Source organism: Cebus imitator, unplaced genomic scaffold, assembly GCF_001604975.1.
Source record: "Cebus imitator isolate Cc_AM_T3 unplaced genomic scaffold, Cebus_imitator-1.0 Scaffold76, whole genome shotgun sequence".
NCBI lineage: Eukaryota > Metazoa > Chordata > Mammalia > Primates > Cebidae > Cebus > Cebus imitator.
In genome coordinates this window covers 11,092,119-11,099,927 of record NW_016107391.1, presented here as the reverse complement: position 1 = coordinate 11,099,927, position 7,809 = coordinate 11,092,119, and positions in this window count along the sequence as shown.

Below are 7,809 nucleotides of genomic sequence, written 5' to 3'. Positions count from 1 at the left end.
AACCTACCTATAGATTAGTCTAGAAGTGAAGCTCTAGGGATAGTTTCAACAAGATGTCTAGATCCCTGTGCAATGGACAACATGTGTAAACCTTGTATACATCCCTTTGTGATTTCACTTCTATATCTAAGGAGTGAAGAGACCAGTATTAGCATCAAGTTCCTGGTTTCCCAGGGGGATACTTCTGAGTCACAACTGCAAAACCATTGGTTGTCCCAAGCACAAAGCTAGGATTCTCTCACCTTCCTCAGAGGAATCCATCAGTCAAAATGAAAGGCAGTTATATAAACATTCAGAGTAAACATTCAGTTGTCCTTCTATGTTAAATACACACATACATACACACATTCACACACTCTGATTATGTTGAACACACACACATACACTCACAAAGTGCTCAGAGGGCATGGAAGCTTCTCAGGAAAGACTTGTAAATTTAACAAGCACAACTTCAAACAAAGCATTCACAGGACTTCGTATTAGACTGCAGAATCCAGTTAAGAAACAGCAAGATTAGTGTTAATTTAATAAATAGTGTTGCTCTGCCCCTCTGTGGGAATACTGAGAAGTGCATGAGAAGATGCTCAGAATTCAGAATCAGCTAATACAAATACCGTTAGAGAAAGAGGCTAAGTACAAATAAAATCCAGAGGCTTCTCTTTTAATGAGAAACCCATGCCAGATATTTATATTTTCTGAGTATAGTCTTACTAGACGCAAAACAATAAGATATAAATGACTTGGAAAGCGATTTGCAAATGTCAGGTTGTGTGTGTGTGTGTGTGTGTGTGTGTGTGTGTGTGTGTATGTTTATTTGTTTTTGTCTGTTTGGGGTTTTTTTTGAGATGGAGTTTCATTCTTGTTGCCCAGGCTGGAGTGCAATGGCATGATCTTGGCTTACTGCAACCTCCGCCTCCCAGGTTCAAGCAATTTTCCTGCCTCAGCCTCCAGAGTAGCTGGGATTACAGGCATACGGCACCATGCCTGGCTAATTCTGTATATTTAGTAGAAACAGGGTTTCTCCATCTTGGCCAGACTGGTCTCGAACTCCCGACCTCAGGTGACCCACCCACCTTGGCCTCTCAGAGTGCTGGGATTACAGGCATGAGCCACTGTGTCTGGCCAGCAAATGTCAGTTTTTAATTCACCCACTTGTAAAGTTGAATTTAATGTTTCTATATACTTATTTTCTATTTCTTCCATGTGAAATGTCACTTGGTGGTATATAAAACATGATTACAAGTTTAAAAGTAAAATGCAGGGATAACAGTAATAATTAACATTGGTTGAGTGATAACTATACGTCAGGCACCAGGACAATATTAATTCATTTAATCTTCACAACCCCATGAGATGGGTATTAGTTACTTATACTTTTCAAAGTGCTTTCATATAAGTGTTTTCTGTTGCTCATATACAACACTGAGAAAGACAGGGAACCTCAGGGTACACAAGACACCTCAAAGACCTCCAGGTAAATAGGTAAGCCTGAGACCACTTCTCAAGTGAGAGTCAGAGTCCAAGTCCAAGTATCCTACCCATTTATTTCACTTACACAAAGATGTTTGGTTCACGGCCCTGAAGAGATACATTTACCAGAATAAACTTGATTAAGAAATGCCTATCCAAACTGAATAAACAGAAAGTATTGCAACTGCATCTGACAATTACATGTTTTCTTCCTACTGTTTTTAATATTGAAAGAAAAAAGATGCTGGCAAAATTATAAAAACAATAAAGCATGACAATTATTTATTCTGTTATATATTAAGCAGGCTCACTTTAAAGTAAGTTGGTTAGCATTGAAGTCTCATCTGAAGGCCCAAAATGAACCTGAAATGATTCTACTTTCCCGAAGTTTGTATATTTTCCCCCATGATCTAACATAATTAAATGTTGTTTCTAAAATATAGATATTCGTATGAGAGTTCCCAAGGAGTTCCTATGGCTTGGCCTTCACAAGGCATCTACTTTCTGCCTAGTTGTTATTTGTTTGCTTATTTATTTGGTTTTGGATTTTGTTTTGTTTTGGTTTGGTTTTGGTTTTGTTTTTAGTGCTTTTATTTTTCTTTGGTTTTTGTTTGTTTGGTCATTATGGAGCTACCACCAACCATCATTTAGAGTTGTAACCTTCAATCTTGTGAACACATTTTGAAAGCTCCAGAGTAAATTTTTATTTTTTCAGTAAGCTTCTGGAAATCAATATATCTTATATTTTCAAAAATAAAATTCCTACCCTCAGACTGACTATGCTCATGGCAGTTTACAACTACTACCAGGAATGAACAAATGAAAAAACTAGGATCAAGTTAACACCGACTTGATAGAACACAGTTTCAAACTTATAAGTGATTTACAAAAAGTTAATTGACAAGTCAATTGAATGGAAATTGTGATGGATTTTCCCATTTATTCACTTATTTTTTTTTCTGTTTACATTATATCTTACAAAATAATAAGTAAATTTGCAAAAGCTTTTTTTTTTTTTTTTTTTTCTTAGACTGTGTCTTACTCGGTTGCGTAGGCTGGAGTGTAGTGGCATGATCTTGACTCACTGCAGCCTCGATCGCCTGTGCTCAAGCAATCCTCTCACCTCAGTCTCCCAAGTAGTTGAGATTACAGGCACCCTCCACCATGCCCAGCTAATTTTTTGAATTTTTAGTAGTGATGGGGTTTTGCCATGTGTGCCAGGTTGGTCTTGAATTTGTGACCTCAAGTGATCCACCCACCTCGGCCTCCCAAAGTGCTGGGATTACAGGAGCCCCCAGGCCTAGCTAATTTTTATTTTTTCTGGAGATAGGTTCTCACTATGTTGCCCAGGCTGGTCTCAAACCCCTTGGGCTCAAGCAATCCACCCAACTTGGCTTCCCAAAGTACTAGGATTACAGGCATGACCACCAAGCCCCGCCAAGTTTTGCCATTTAAATGCTAATAATAATGGCATTTACTTTTAGCAAAGCTTCTTCCTGTTGTTGTGGTTGTGGTTGTTGTTGTTGTTACAAAATGTTTAATCATTAGACCCCTGCAAGATAGAGGCCCCACATCTTGAAGTCCTGCTCTGAACCTGCTCCCGCTCATCCCTCTGCCTGTGCCTGGAGCTAGGAATCCACAGGGACACGGGACATGCCCACCTAGAGTTGGCCCTTTCTACAGGTACCCGCACCGCCCAGCTTGCTGGGTGCCTAAGCAGGAAGATGTCTAGTGGAGAGATGGAAGGAGTATGGTCAAGAGAGCTGCAGTGTTCGCACACTGTGCACCAGCTCCTTGCTATGAGATGCTGGGCAGAGCTGCCATCGGAATAGAAGAAAAAAGGGGGTGGCCCGTGGACTTGGAGCCGCATTGGGAGCCAGCCCTGCAGAGCCACATTCTGACAAAAATCCCCTAAGAGTCTGAAAAATCTGAACCTAGCCTTCCAGGTCCTTACTAAGGTATATGAGCAAGGAAGGAAGCCAGAACAGAATGTTTTCATCAAATGTTAGCTAGATTTTTTAAAAAGAAAGGATCAAACAAAACTCGGCAAAATACAGAACCAGGCAACACACATTAGAAGCACTATTATTAGCTAATATATGAAAATCTGTTTAACCTGAAGAAAATGGAATACAAATTAGTCAATAGGAAATCCTTGCCTGGGCCCAATGGCTCACACCTGTAATCCCAGCACTTTGGGAGGCTGAAGCAGGCTGATCTCTTGAGCCCAGGATTTCTAGACCAGCCTGGGCAATATGGTGAGGTCCCATTTCTACTAAACACACACACATATGCACACACACAAATAAAAGATGGGCATGGTGGTGCGCACCTGTGGTCCCAGCTACTCAGGAGGCTGAGGTGAGGTCAGAGAATCACTTGAGCCTGGGAGGTGGAGGTTGCAGTGAGCAAGATCACTGCCACTGCACTCCAGCCTAGGTGACACAGCAAGATTCCATCTCAAAAATAAAATAAAATAAAATAATAAGATACGACCTCACACCCACTAGAATGGCTGGAACCAAGAAGACAGACAATAACAAGTGTTAGTGAGTATATAGAGAAATTGAAACCCTCATATCTTGCTGATAAGAACGTAAAATTGTACAGCCACTATAGAAAAGTTTAACAGTTTCTCAAAAAGTTTAACATAGAGTTCCTATGTAACCCAGCAATTCCACTCCTAGAGAAACAGAAACATACTTCCACAAAAAAAAACCTTATCCACAAATATTCATAGCAGCATTTTTCATAATAGCCAAAAAGTAGAAACAATCTAGATGTCCATTAACTGATGAATAAACAAAATGTGTTATATTCATTCAATGGAATATTATTCAGTCCTAAAAAGGAATGATGTACTGATACAAGCTACAACAAGGATGAACCTTGAAAATGTATGCTAAGTGAAAGAAGCCAGAAACAAAAGACCATATGCTGTAGGACTCAGTTTATGTGAAATGTCCAAAGTGGGCAACCCTATAGAGACAGAAAGCAGATTAGTACTGCCTAGTGCTAGGAGACTAGGAGTTGGGAGAAAGTAGAGTGACTGTTAAGGGGTACATGGCTTCTTTTTGGAGTAAAGAAAGTATTCTAAAATTAGATTGTGGCAATGATGGCACATCTCTGTGAACATACTAAGGACCAATGAATTGTATACTTTAAGCAGGTGAATTTTATGGCATGTGAATTATATTTCAATAAAGCTGTAATTTTTAAAAATGCATTATTGGTAATGGTACTGGATAACTGATGTCTCATATACCCATGGAAATAGCCTTTTAAGAGGGCAGTTTCTCTTTGAAAATGTAAAATACACATATGCTTTGATATAGAAATTCCATTTCTACAGATCTCTCCTGTTTGCACATATCTGCACATAATTACAAAAATGTGTATAAAGATGTTTGTTGCGGGATGTTGTAACAGTTAAATATAGAAATCAACCCAAAGGCTCTTCAATAGGAGAGTGATTAAATAGATTACGGTATTTTCATGCTATTGTTAAAGAATGAAATTTTGGGCCAGACGTGGTGGCTCATGACTGTAATCCCAGCACTTTGGGAGGCCAGGGCTGGTGGATCATGAGGTCAGGAGATTGAGACCATCCTGGCCAACATGGTGAAACCCCATCTCTACTAAAATACAAAAACTTAGCCAGGCATGGTAGTGGGCGCCTGTAGTCCTAGCTACTCAGGAGGCTGAGGCAGGGGAATCGCTTGAACCTGGGAGGAGGAGGTTGCAGTGAGCCAAGATGGTGCCACTGCGCTCCAGCCTGGCGACAGAACAAGACTCCATCTCAAAAAAAAAAAAAAAAATGAAATTTTGTGTCTTGTTTTGAAAAATAAATCTGTGTAACAAACTTTTACTTGTACCTCCTGTATCTAAAATAAAAGTTGAAATTATTTTTTTAAATAATTTTAAAATTAAAAAATAAACATTTTAGAACCACAAAATTTTTAAACTTGGTTCAACTGGCAAGAAGAAAAGGCTATCTACAATTCTGAGTCCAGATATTTTCCATTGCTTGGGAAGACAATTTACATAATGTATATATCAATGTATTAATTATAAGAAGATGAGTGAGATCATGTTAATGAATAAATTATCACAAAGGTAGTAAAAATTTTTAATCTCCTGAACAAATACAGTTCCTTGGAGCAAATTATAATTTCCTACAAAAAGTTACTCTGTATTTACTAAAGTTTACAGATTATAACCTTTAATAGCTGTTATCACACACTGAAGTTTCAAAGAAACTGGCCAGGCATGTGGCTTATGCCTGTAATCTCAACACTTTATGAATCCTAAGTGGCAGGATCTCTTGAGCCCGAGAGTTTAAGACCAGCTAGGGCAACATAGTGAGACCTCATCTCTACAAGGTCTACTTTTAAAAATAATAATTTTTTAAAATTAGCCAGGCATGGTGGTGCACATGTCTGGTCCTAGCTACTAGGGAGGCAGGAAAATTGTTCAAGCCTAGGAGTTTGAAGCTGCAGTGAGTGGTGATTTTACCACTACACTCCAGCCTGGGCAAGAGAGTGAGACCACATCTCAAAAAATAAAAAATGAAGAAACTAAATTAACCTTAAAAATTTTTTGGATGCAAATCTTGTCCATTATGTTCTTAGGATCATCAACCACAAGCATACTTAATCTTCCTTCATTTCCTTCCTTTCAGAAATTAACTTGATAAATAGCTTCATCCTTTTATTTTCCTCATGATTTCTTGTTATATACCATTGAGACTTAAAACTATGGTTCTCTTTACTCTCGTTTTAACCAAAGCTGAACTTTTGTTTATAATTTTTTATTTCCACCTAATGTGATACCATGCAACATTTTTTTTTTTTTTTTTTTTTTGAGATGGAGTCTCGCTCTGTTGCCCAGGCTGGAATGCAGTGGCACAATCTCAGCTAATTGCAACCTCCGCCTCAGCGGTTCAAGCGATTCTCCTGCCTCAGCCTCCCGAGTAGCTGGGATTACAGGTATGTGCCACCATGCCCTTACAGGCATGTGCCACCACACTAATTTTTGTATTTTTAGTAGAGACGGAGTTTCACCATGTTGGCCAGGCTGGTCTCGAACTCCTGACCTCAGGTAATTCGCCTGCTTTGGTGTCCGAAAGTGCTGGGATTACAGGCATGAGCCACTGCACCCGGCCTCATGCAACAATTTAGTTAAATTTTAACTTTAATCAATATATTCAAAACATATTGCTAAGTGAAAAACATGTGTGTGTGGTTAGACCTATGGAGGGGAAAGAAATTAAGAAGATACATAAGTGGATTACATTTTTACTCTATATATACCCAAATTATTTGACTTTTTATAATAAGCATTAACTCATGAATTTCATATATAATCTAAATAAGTAAATGTGATATAGCTGAATAGATTATTCTGAGAGCAGAGTTCCATGTGACTCAGGAAGAATAAGCAAAAAGACTCACCCTGTCTGTAAATGTCTGTCTTTTAACTCTCCAGGTTTTTCATATTTTTAATGATAATACTTATTCACCCAAATGAATAATTATCTATAGAAATTCATGCAGTTAAAAAGAAAAGATGACATGGACAACTAAAAAAGAATAGTGCAATTTTCTGAAGAAAAATGTAAGGGTATAAAAGGGTATGGATGAGGTTGAGCTCCCTCACTCTTTTTCTGGTTTTCCCAATTGCTCCCCCTTCTCTTCTGAGCCAGAGACCATCTAACAGTCCAAATTCTACCACAGGTGATAAGATTCTCATAAGCAGGGAAGGGTGTACATGCACACACATGCCTTTATAAGACACTTGCAGAGTAGGTACAATCAACACTTTCCTCCTAACTTTAAAATAATAAATTTCATTCACCTGATGTCAGAAAAGTTGACATCCCACCCTTAGCCTAACTCTACATCATTCAGCTAAGCAAGTTTGCATACAGAATCTGAAAAAAGACTAACCTTCCTAAAAAGCCTTGCATTCCAAGAAAAGCCATGAATAATAGAACATTCTGGCTTCCTTTAACAAAACAGAGGCACATCTTATATTTTTTCTAAATCAAAACTGACCTGAATGTCATCTAATTAGAATTCTGGATTGCCATTTTTGTATGCTATGAATAGTTTGTTCTTTCAATTTAGTGAGCCAGTACTTCTGAAAGCTGGACTCCCTTGCAAACATTGCAAGAGGTGGTGGGAGGGGGAGACACACACAATATACCTTTACTTATTGTTAAAATTTGTCTCTAAGGTTTTTTCTAATACACCTAAGTAATATTCTTACAAGCAGGACTTTCTGCCCAAAACCTGCTTATTGAATATGAAGCAATGTCTTTTTTTTTTTTTTTTTTTT